At 33.6% G+C, this 12,267-nt stretch overlaps 1 protein-coding gene across 1 annotated transcript in view; it reads left to right on the top strand.

The window, feature by feature from the left end:
* Positions 1-12,267, top strand: part of CRPPA (CDP-L-ribitol pyrophosphorylase A) — a gene marked incomplete at its 5' end in the record, with an annotated part of 293,261 nt that overhangs the window by 264,198 nt on the left and 16,796 nt on the right. The gene's annotated exons all lie outside the window — the stretch shown is intronic.

Raw genomic sequence — 12,267 nt, 5'->3', positions numbered from 1 at the left:
AAGCATTTGGTAAAGGCGTATAAGAAACCTTAGTTCAGATCTATATTTAAATATCTTGAAATGATTCCTGTGCTTTAATATCAATTACCAATTTATAGTAAAATATTTAAAACTTAAATTAAAAAAAAAACTTAAATTTTATACGTATGTGGTCAGGTAAATTAAGAATTTAATTTACCATTTACCCCAATGTTCCATATTAATTAGCCTCAAGTATCACACAGTTGCATTTTTTATCTAAGAAGGTAAAATTGAAAAGTCATTTAGAAGTAGGCCCAAAAGTGTGAGAATTTGGGACACAAAAAAGGAGCCAATTGAAAAGAAAGCAATGTGCTTCTCAACTTTTGTCACTGGCAGGAAGATAGGAATACTTCCATCTGCCAAGGACAGGGAAGGGAATAACGGTACATAAATACATTATAAAGGGCACTGTAAGAGTTTTCATGCTTCAGAGATAAACAGATAATCATTACCATATACAAGTTAAAAATAGTATGGAAATAGTTTTTCATGGAAGATTAACAACTGAAGCCAGAAATGTTTGTGGTTGCTCATATGGAAGTTGCTTTGTTAGATGAATGTACTGACTGGGCAAGTAGTCAGTAATTTGTGTGAGCTGTTACCCTTAGAGTTCAAAATCCTGCACAGAGTGGCTCTGATTTCAGATAAAGTTGCATATGTTGGTAGAATTATTTGCCCTTTGGCTCTTGAATCATTTATGAACAGGATTTTTTTTTTTTTTAGTAGAAAAGAATAGCCTTCCCTCTAGCCTTGTTTATTATCAGAGCGTTTAACATTCATATGCGCTTGCTTAAGTGTTCATAACAAGCTTGTAGATCCCAAAAGAAGCTGAAGAATTATTTCTGGTGGTCTTTTTTTTTTTTCTGGTGGTCTTTGAATGTGTAATTGCTGCCAGCTGAGGAAGTGAAATTCCGAATCAGTTTGAGGAACTTTCACAAATAACACTTAACATAATTATAAGGCATAAAGCTTGATATATAGTTTATATAATAGAGCCTTACCTAACCACAAAATAATCAAAGAACAGTCAAACAGAGGTCTTCACAGAGGTATATATTAAGTTTTGCTTTACAGTGTAGTTCTTTAGATTTATTAAAACCTCCTGGTTGTGCATTTGAAATTAGGCCTATTTAAAACATCCTTGTATGAATTTTCTATTTTGCTATGAGCATTTCCAGGAGCATCTAACAATAATGATAAAAAGGCGATCATCAAAAGGCAGAAAATCCTCCACCTTTGCTTAAATATATTGGAATAAAGTGGTTTTAAGATCTTGGCCAAGGACACTTAGTGGTATTTCTTTACTTTTCAAATAGTGTTTTCAACTTTCAGGGAAATAAAATTTTAAAAATCCAGATTACTTATATCACTAAATAATTATACTATAAAATTATTGTTACTTTTCAGAAATGTTTGATATAGTATTCACTTAAATATGATTACCTTTGCTTTATGGGTAGATTTAATTTTGTGCAACTTTTTAGGACCTTTTCTAATATTTTGACAAAGGTTAAATTTGTATGTGTTGTGGCTAAAAATCATAATTTACAAAGCAACTTGAGAAATGTCAGGATTGCCCATATTCTTCCCATATAGACTTCTGTACCATTTATTCCTATGTTCACTTTTACTTATCTGTTAAAACTTTAGCAAGTGTTAAGATATTACATACAGAAGTTTCATACGAAGAAATCATCCACTCAATGTCTCTCTTTCCACACCTCCCTCACCTTATTAAAACATGTGCTTTCTTGTCTACTTCCTCTTTTTTCGGTAGTGTTTTCCCATTACAGAGACTAGAAACTGGAATCATTGAGGGAATTCTGAATATGCTTTCTTTGCTATGTATGTAAGACCTGCATAGATCAGTGCTTATCATTTTAGTCAAGGTCTCTCTTATTTCATATCTACAAATAATTACTCTCCCTACCTTTAATCTAGTGGTTTTCAAGCAGAGGCAAATTTGCCCCAGGAGACATTTAGCAATAGTATCTGGAGACATTTTGAGTTGTCATAACTGAGGATGTGGTGCTATGGGCATATAATGAGTAGAGGTTATGGATGATGATAAAGTTGCATGAAGCACCGGGCAGCATCCAGTGAGCCTTACTCAGCCAAGAGTGACAATCATGGTAAGGTTGAAAACCCCTGCTCTAATTTCTCTTTGATCATTTCTCCTCCAGAGGATTCTTTTTAAAATGCTGCTTTTGCTACATAATCTTCAGGGTTATGATCTTGAGTATATGATCTAAGTTCTCCCTGGTTTCAAATTTAGTCAAGTCAGGGGATCCCTGGGTGGGTCAGTGGTTTGGCGCCTGCCTTCAGCCCAGGGCGTGATTCTGGAGACCCGGGATCGAGTCCCATGTCGGGCTCCCTGCCTGGAGCCTGCTTCTCCCTCTGCCTGTGTCTCTACCTCTGTGTGTGTGTGTCTCATGAATAAATAAAATCTTAAAAAAATTATTTTGTCAAGTCATACATTCTAACCCTGCTGCTTGTTGTGGGATCTTCTGTGGCCTTTGTTAGGGTGTTGTCTTCACAGTCATTATACAATGGAATGACTTTTAGGTCCCCATATCTTCACAACTTCCTTCCTTCTTTCCTTCCTTCTTTCCTTCCTTCCTTCCTTCCTTCCTTCCTTCCTTCCTTCCTTCCTTCCTTCCTTCCTTCCTTCCTTCCTCCCTCCCTCCCTCCCTCCCTCCCTCCCTCCCTCCCTCCCTCCTCTTCCTGCCTTCCTGCCTTCCTGCCTTCCTGCCTTCCTTTCTTCTTTCCTTCCTTCTTTCCTTCCCCACTCCTATTTGATGATGCCAGAGAATTCTACTCCTTGTATTTCTGAACTTGCAGCTCTGTCCTGGAAGTTATAATTGACCATTGTAAAAAATCATTCCAATGAGATTATGCCATTACATGTATACTACTTATTAACCATTTATTTTCTCATTTCTGTGATTATCTTTGTTTTAAAAAAAATCATTTCTGGGCACCTGGGCGGCTCAGAGGTTGAGCATCTGCCTTCAGCTCAGGGCGTTGACCCCAGGGTCCTGGGATCAAGACCCACATTGGGCACCTTGCATGGAGCCTGCTTCTCCCTCTGCCTCTGTCTCTGCCTCTCTCTCTGTGTCTCTCACGAATAAATAAATAAAATCTTAAAAAAGTAAAAATAAAAAATAAATCCTTTCTAATAATGAAATTCATTTTCCAAAAATAATATGGAGTAGATTCCCTTTTGAAACCAGAAGTCTTATGTACTCAAGGAGCAGAATGAAAATCTTCAATCGCTTGACTTCCTTCTAGATTCCTCAGCAGCCTTTGAGGCATTATTAGAGAATACAAGAACTAAGATGTTAACCCTTGTATTATTCTTTAACTTTTTGATATATATTTCACCATAAAAATCCTTTGAGATTATAAATCTTTTTATGACAGGATCTACCTTGTTAACACATTGTTATGTATCTCATGCTTCCCTGTATAGCCCTATTATACCCAGTAGATGGTAATTAACTGTGTGAACAGAGTAACATGGCCAAGTCATCAAAGGTAGTACTGAAAACAAGCAAGGCAGAAGCTTAGCCAGGGAATATTTGTAGTAGAGTATAAGGGCTGAACAGTTAAATATATTCATATTTTTACTGAGAATTTACTAAAAATGAACTTAAAAAACCCTAAAAACAGGAAATGTATTCCATTCTGAAAATATGGAACCTCCTCATCCTTAAATCCCAAACTTCTAGGAATATCTTCCAGATGTTATTCAGTTGGGATCTAATTTTTCAAATAGGATACAGAGATTCATTACTTTTGTCTCATAAATAAAAGTGTTCCTTGGCAGCATACAAAGGAGGAAAGTTAGTTCAAGGGAGTTTCCCAATTATTGCACTTTGGCAAAATGAGGCTGGAGCAGTGTTAGGAAGTTCATACTTGCCCTTTGGAAATCCATTCTCCACTTTAGGAATGGGCAATGTGAAACAGAAGGATGGATTTGCAGTCATGGTTTTTTTTTTTCTGTTTATTTTGGGGTTTTTGGGAGTTTTTTTAAAACTTTAGTTCTGTTACAAGGATTAAATAAAACAGGCAAGACAGTTTCTGCTAGATGCCCATCTCCTCACTTCAGAAACACAATTTTATTTGACACAGTAGCAGCATTTCTTAGTCATGCAGCTTGGGATGGTCTCTGTGATGTGACTGAACATTTTCTAGAGTTTTTATTTATAGGGACCCTTTTCTCTCTTGCTTCCTCTCATCTGGAAAATATTCGTATACATTATTAAAAGAACATAATAACTCTGATTTCAGAAGAGTATCATTTCTTTCCAATAACCAAAATATCATACCATATCTACTATTTTTAACACTATCATGATATCAATATTATAAATTTTTTCTTGCACACAACTCCTATCAAGAGTTTGATCAGGACAACTGATTTTCTGGAGGATATGATAGGTATGCAGTAGGTATAGTCTGAGATAACTTTAGGTAGAATGTAGAAAACTTTTTTTTTTTTAATAGTTTGTGTGCATTCCAATTCTTGTCTCAGATCTTTCATCAGGAAAGAATGGGTCCTATGAATTAGAATGGCAGTCTGTCAGAAATGGTGGAATGCTGAAATAAAAATATCCTTTCTGGTCACTGGACTTATTGCACATTGAGGAGGAATGGGAAAGAATAGGAGGGATAAGAAATGTAAATGTAGAATAGGAAAAGAGACAAAGTTACATCCTGAAAGAATTGCAGAAATTTATCAACAAATAGTGCCAGAAATCTAAATTTTATTTCTTACACATTTTTTTCTTTCCAAATATGTACTTCCCTGCACAAATATGTCCTAGCACCTACTCTGGTGTAGGCATCACAAGAGAAACTTGGGGTGCAATGCTGAGTGTGGACAGACAAGATAACATGATATCTAATAGCAGCCTAGAGCTTCAGTCTAGGAGAGAATTGCATTAACAAATGCAAAATTGGAAGAGAGACGACTAAAAAGGAGAGGTACCATGAGAGCCATGATGGGTGGATTTGACCTAAGCAGGCATGTCAAGAAAGACTTTATGAGTAAGAGGGATGAAAATAAAAAGCAACTTTGTCACCCAAGCTGAGATATGAAGGAAAGTAATTTGGAAGAGAGTATTGTAGAGAAAGGATAAGAATGCCTATGACTAAAGAGAACTTAAACTGAAAAGCTTTACAAATAGGTTAATGAGGTTAGAGTGGAGAGATAAAGGCAGAACATAATTATAGAGGAGCACGATGTGTGATTGGCAAGATGGATCAGGTCATTTTTCCCCTAACTAGTGTATTTAGTAGTACTGATTAAAATAGATGGATTGCTAAAACTTTTAATCTTTTTCTTTTATGTTTTTACTCTTATGCCTTAATACAATAATTAAAGCAATATATACTAGTGTTTTTTATTTATAACTATACTGTAAGACTGAAAATAATTTGTGTATTATACAGTTAGTGATGAAGTAAAACTAATTATTTTCTGATGTCTTTGGATTGCTCATTACTATACTCTTCTCCTTTCTTCTATTCATCTTATCCCTAGTCATAATAATTTTATTTCTTTGACTATAATGTTTTATAAATGTAACATATTTGGCATATTCTTATGTCCATAAGAAAATCCTACTCAGGTTGTATGTAATACGGGTTTAAGTTGTCCTGCCTTATGACTTGGAAATAGTGAAGATTCTTTTTTTCACTGCCTTTTTTTTTTTTTTCTTTCTATCATTAAGAATTTCCATGTCTCATGTTCTAGCCCAAAACCAGCTTTCTTGCCAAGTTATTCCTTTGACTTTGTTATTTGTCATCTGGTTTCTCTTCTTTATATTAGAAGCTCTTTTTCCCTGATTTGCCACTTATGTGAAAGTCAAAGATTAGCTCTAACCCAGATTAGTGAACTTCTCATTTAAATACAATTTTGATTCCCCTAACCATGGGTTTGATTTCTTAAAGTTCTCTATATTGCTTTGGGAAAAAGAGGAGAAAATGGCTTTCTTGGTCACTGGTATTGTTTGGGGGAGGTTGAAATGAATTTTAGCAAACTTGTAAGATTATGTCTCTGTTCTTTTTCCACATAACACCTGAGAGAAGAACAACTGATTTCCTTTGTAGCTATTGTCACAAGAGTTATGACAACCTCAAAAGTTGCATGAATTTATTATTCCTTTAACTGAAATCTTGTCCAAAATTAACATCATATTGGTTTCAGTCTAGAAAATGAATTCATTAACTATAAAACTGCATGAGTAAAATTTAACATTAGTTTGTTTTGTTTGTTTGTTTTTAATTTACTCTTTGGGAACATCCTACAGATGTAGAGTCAAATTATTTGTTCTGACTTGTAATTACTAATATTTATTGTTGATAATTCCGTTTTAATTGGGAAATGTCAGTACTTTACCTGACACTTTTGAAGACTTAATTATGACCACTTTATGGGTTTTTGTTTTGCTTTGCTTTTGCTAATGTGATAATTATAATTTTATTATATTTCATAATTGATTATTGCCACTGTTTTAAAAGCTACCAAGTTTTGTGAGTGGGGTCTTCATAAATACTAAATTTTATAGTTTGTTATTGTATTATACAGGAAAGTGCACATTATTTTGTGGATTGATTTTTGTACCTAAGCACTCACTAAATAAACTCTGTTTATAGTTCACCGTTGTTTTATATATTCAAAAATTACTTTTAGTGTTTAAAAAGAAGGATAGATTATATCTTACTTTCCAATATTTAACCCATTTATTTATTTTCCTCATTACATTAGCTAATAAATCCAGTACATTGAGATAATATAATATCCATGTACTGAATTAGGAGTGGTGTCAGTTATCCTTGTGCTTGCTTTAACTTTAAGGTAATTCTTAAAATAATGAAAGCAATTCTTCTCCCCACTTTGCTTTTACTTCTTTTTGTTTTCTTAGGGATAGATGTTGAATAGTACAAATACTAAATGTAATTAAAAGTTCATATTCTAAGAGCACCTGGGTGGCTCAGTGGGTTAAGCTTCTGACTTCATGTCAGGTGTGATCTGAGATGGGATTGAGCCCAGCATAGGGCTCCAAGTTTGGCAGGGATTTTCTCCCTTTCCCTCTCCCTCGTTCCCTCCCTCCCTTCCACTCTCTCTCTCTCTCTCTCTCTCTCGCTCCTCCCCCTGCTTGTTCACATGCCCATACTCTTTCTAAAATATATTTTTAAAAAGTTCCTAGTGTGTTTTCTTCTTCATTTCATAATGTGTTAAATCACAGATTTTTATATGTTGATACCAAAACTAGAAACATTAGTATGAACTCTTTTTTTTCCATAATGTATTGTGGTGAGAGAACATTGTATGCGTATCATCACAACTTTCAGTTAACACAATGTGTCCCCGTTATTATTACTGTATAAATGTCATTTATTTCTAATAGCTGTTTCCCTTATGAGGATCCTTTTTCTTTCTGAAATTTCCTGACACTTAAGACATTGTCATTTCACCAGATTACATGCTCACATGATCTACTTTAAGCTCTGAGTAAACATCTTTATTGCCAGTGCTTTAATGTGGGTGGGGAGTGAGGATCTGCCACCCTGTTGACTTCTTAGAATATAAGTTCATGAATACTTACTTTAACACTGGGCCAAGATCTTTCTCTGCTTCTTGCATTTGTTCACTCTCAACTTGAATTGTCTTCTGTAGAGCCTTACCTTGTGCATGTCTGTGGTTTTTGTTTTTAGTCTAATCCCATCTCTTTCTCTTTTTTTTAATCCCATCTCTTTCTGTTTCTCAGAAGTTCTCCAAAATTTCTAGTCACGTCATAGCATTACCCATTATTTCCCAGTATTACATATGTATGTTTGTGTGCGCAAGTGTGAGCTTCCAAGTGCATTTAATCCCACCATCACCACCAGTACACATTTTTGGGGATTTAAATGAGGAAGACCTGTTCTCAGGCTACCACCTTGATAAAGCTTCTCAATGATTCATTATAATAAGAAACTTACAAAAATAGTTTTGTTCTTCTGATATATTCTTAAATCATCATCCATTAGATAATCTACTTCATAAAATTAAAAGTAATTGATTTCTTCCTTAAAGGTGCACTTAAAATTTATAACACTTTTTTTGAGAAGGGGGTCCCCAGAGAGTCCACCATTATAATTCTTATTACTTATAATGAGTAAGTGTAATTATAAGTAATTACTTGTAATGAATAATAAGTGACTCTCATTACTTATAATCCCATCATTGAAAGGTCATCCTGTCTTGGCTGTTATCTTTCTCATATTATCTTCAAATTTGTGGTGATTACTCTCTAGTCAATTCATTTAGTCTATTCTTAATGAACTTAAAAATGATTCTTTTGGATTACATGAAAGAAATGAGCTATTTTTAGATGAATTGCACATTATATAGATGACTCCAGAGTAAATAGAGGAAGATACGCTTGTTTATTTTACAACTGGAAGCAAGAAATTGAATAGTTACTATATTTAACATAACAAAAACTGTTTTGTGTTTATTCAAAGTTTTAAAAAATCGAATTTCAGTTATAATTTCAAAAAAAAAGCAATCACTCTTTTGTTGCTTTCTCTCTTTACCCCTCAATGAAATAAGAGATTGCATTTTCCATGCCATATGGTGTATTCAGTTTTTGAGTGGTACTTGAGAAGAGGTGATGAGCAGTTTAATAACAGGATGAGTGTAAAGTCAAATTCAGTTTATATATTTTTGCTTTTTAATTAAAATATTTTATCAGTTTTTGAGTGCTGGCAAAAACCTTTACATATTTATCCCTCATTTGTCAGGCTATTTTATAAAATATGGAGAGTTCTAAGTAAAGCAGTTGAAACCCCACAAATTCAGTATTCCTTTTTAAACCCCAAATTCTGTATAGAATAATATAGTGCAGTGACTTCTTCCCATACCTCTTAAGCACCATACATTTTGGCATACAACACATGTTTTAGAGTTCATTGTCACCATCGCATGATATTTATTGGGTGGCCTACCGAGTTGAGTGAGCTTTTGCTATGAGCCATAAAAAAAATTGCTTTTGAAAAATACCATTGGCTTCTTGTGACTCATATGCAAGTGGATGTTGCTGGACAGAGCTCTGAGTTGCTGAGGCTTTTGAATCATATTTCTTGACAAGCAAGATAGGTCCTCATGAATTTAACATAGTTTGCCTTTGGACTTAGCTAAAATTTGAGTCCCTTGGGGCTTACCTATATTATCCTTCTTCTATAACTTAATTTCATCTTTTCTTGTATTATACTCCCTGGGAATTAGCAATGTTTAGATTGCAGGACGTGACAGTTAATTCTTTTGTTTTGAAGGGAAGAAGAATAAGTACTTAGAATTTTACTGTCATTTCATAGGGTGTTTAAATGTCAAGCATATTAAAATAAAGCATTCATCAATTATATTTACATTCTTATTATGACTTTTTTTTGGATTCATAAGTCTATTGTAAGTAACCAAACTGATGTTATAAGATATTAAGAACTCTTGTACTCTGTTGTATTCTCTTAAAATCTTAAGGCTAAAATGTTCTTGGTTGAAAATAAGGAATGTCTTTACCGTTCAATTAAATCTGCTTTGTTTTCCTCTTAAAACATTCACTTTATTTCTTTTATTTACCATATGATTAGTTGAAGGCAGAAAGTTAACATGTTATAAAGAGATGTACAAGAAATGGTTACCTCAGAATGAAAATGATTATTGTAAATCAAGCTGTTACTTTTGTATTTATTATCAAGAATATGAAGAACAAGACCAAAGGCTTCTTCCATAATACTTAGACAAACTTCCCCTACCTTTCCTAAACTTCCCAAGACTTATCATTTTAAAAAATGATTGATAGGATATGTAGGAGATCACCACTGTAAGCTACAATTTTCATAGGGAGGCTGTGTGAGTGTATGTTTTTGTTCCACAAGGCTGAAACTTACTTCTAAGTAAAATGCTCAAATCTAAAACAAAACAAATCTAAACAGGCTAGGTTTCCTCATACGAGCTTTTCTTTCATTTTTTAAGTCAGGAAATATTTCAGTCTATGAGAGGATTATATTTTTATAAGAATAATGTATTATAAGAATAATGTGTATAATAAGAACTTCCTATCATTGAACTCAACATTTACTTTTAAATGCCTTTTAATATATTCCTATAAAGATTATCAATCATTTTTGCTTTCATGATTTAGTGCTCACTATTCAGGAATGTGTCTCAGTCCTTTCATTGGACATGCGTATAATCCAGACAGACATTTTCTTTCTTGTAATTATTACTCCTCTTTGCTGGTATTTTAATTATTTATAGCCGCAAGCATTTATTTGTCTTTTAAAGGCCTTCCAATCCCAATCAGAATGAATAAACAATTAAAAGGAAGAAAGGTTTTGTAGCTCTTCTTTTCCTTTTGATTGTGTGTGTTCTATATAACACTTAAATTATTCTTTATGAAATTAGTATATCCAGGAAACTGGAGAATTATGCTTTAGGCTGAGTGAATGGAAAACATGTTAGTGTTCCCTTTGTAAGGTTTCCAGGGTGTCACAGGAGATTTCTAATGTGCTGCTTATTTGTGTTCTCCCTAGATCTTTTTCAGTTTATTAAAATGCTGGAACAATAATTAAAATGTTGCCTAGCCTTTCCTATGTTCTACACCTCACTGAAAACATGTCGGCAGAGAAAGCAAACGTTCATCATTACTCAATATAAAACAGATCCTGCCAGGGATCATGCCAAATGCAACCAACCATGACAGTCAAATCAATGTATGTTCTGTTTTAATTTTTTATTTTTGCCTTTCCTTTAGCAACTCAATTCTGGTATTTGTTGTTCCCTATGGCTTATCATTTTATGGCATGACAGTTCCTGAAATTGACAAGGCTTCCTGCCTATCTTTGCAATGTATATGTGTGACGCTATAAACTATAAAAGAAAATGACATTTTGATTCAGTAAATATTTGCTTTATGTCCCCTACATCTGTTTTACAGAACTCCTTTTTTATTTCTACATCAATACTCAATAAGTGCTTGCTTGTACCTTTTGTTTGGATGTTACGAATTCTGGAATCAGTGTCCCAATTTGCACGTTAGGGTTTTTATTATTATTAGCCAAAGAGATGTAAGTCTCTCATCAGTTTGTAGTCACATCATAAAACATAAATTACTCTAGTTATTTTTTCCTTTTTTGCAATTATAGAAGCAGGATACGCATACCATGGAGGTGTGAATGCGTGTTAGACCGTACACCCAACTTATTGTTGCTGAGTCATTTAAAAATCTCAAAAGGGATTTATATTTTTTAATTTGGTATTAAATAAGGCCCTCCAAAAATAATGGATCTAAACTTGAAATAGCCATTTAGGAGCAAGTTTTCTTGGATAATTATGTCCCTAATGTTAAATGCTTAGTCTCTATAGATTCTGATTCTGATTTCAAATTGGGTTTCTCAGTTATTATCTGTGTGATGCTAGACATGTTTATCAACCTTTGTTGGTGTAAGTTTTCTAAATAATGAAATTTACTTCACAGGATTTGTTCTATTTTATTTTTCCCCCTAGTGATTCTGTAAGATACCGTTTCATACTACCACTGATGGTTTTTAAATTTTATAAATTGATATTTACTTATTTCTACTAACTTAAAATTGATGATGATTTAATATGCATTGCCTTGACTTTGTATAAAATGAGAAATTCCATATGATTTTCAACCCTGTTTATTATCTGTTCACATTCCAGTGTTTTAAGATGTACTTTAACTATTTTTAAACCTTATATTTGCAAAACAATAACTATTATTGAAGCATTGCTTTGCTTCACAACCTATTAAAATTAATTATCCTTATCTGTATAACTGATTTTTTCCTGTAACAATCTATAAAAACTAATGGATAACTAGGTACCTCTTTCTTCTTCATTGCTCTTTTATCTCAGGTTCCATATTCTTACACTCCTCTGATCTCTTTTTATAACGTACTCCTCCCTGGCCAGCCTCTTATTTCTGTTAAATCTCTAACTGCTGAAGATTCTTAAGGTGCTGTCCTGTGTGATTTGTAAGGATTCTCACTTATTCTGTGGTTTTTAAATACTCTTAGTGTGCAGATAACTCATTTCCATGCTCTAGACTCACATATACAACTACCTATTTGATATTTTGTCTTGGATGTCTTCCTAGCATCTCAGGTTTATCCAGAATTGCCTTTGTAACTCTCAGTATCCCAAACTTGCCTCTGGTGAGTTAAACT

The sequence above is a fragment of the Canis lupus genome, chromosome 14 (assembly GCF_003254725.2).
Source record: "Canis lupus dingo isolate Sandy chromosome 14, ASM325472v2, whole genome shotgun sequence".
NCBI classification, from domain to species: domain Eukaryota; kingdom Metazoa; phylum Chordata; class Mammalia; order Carnivora; family Canidae; genus Canis; species Canis lupus.
Note: the sequence above shows the minus strand (reverse complement) of the source record. Positions and strands in the feature narration are given on the sequence as shown.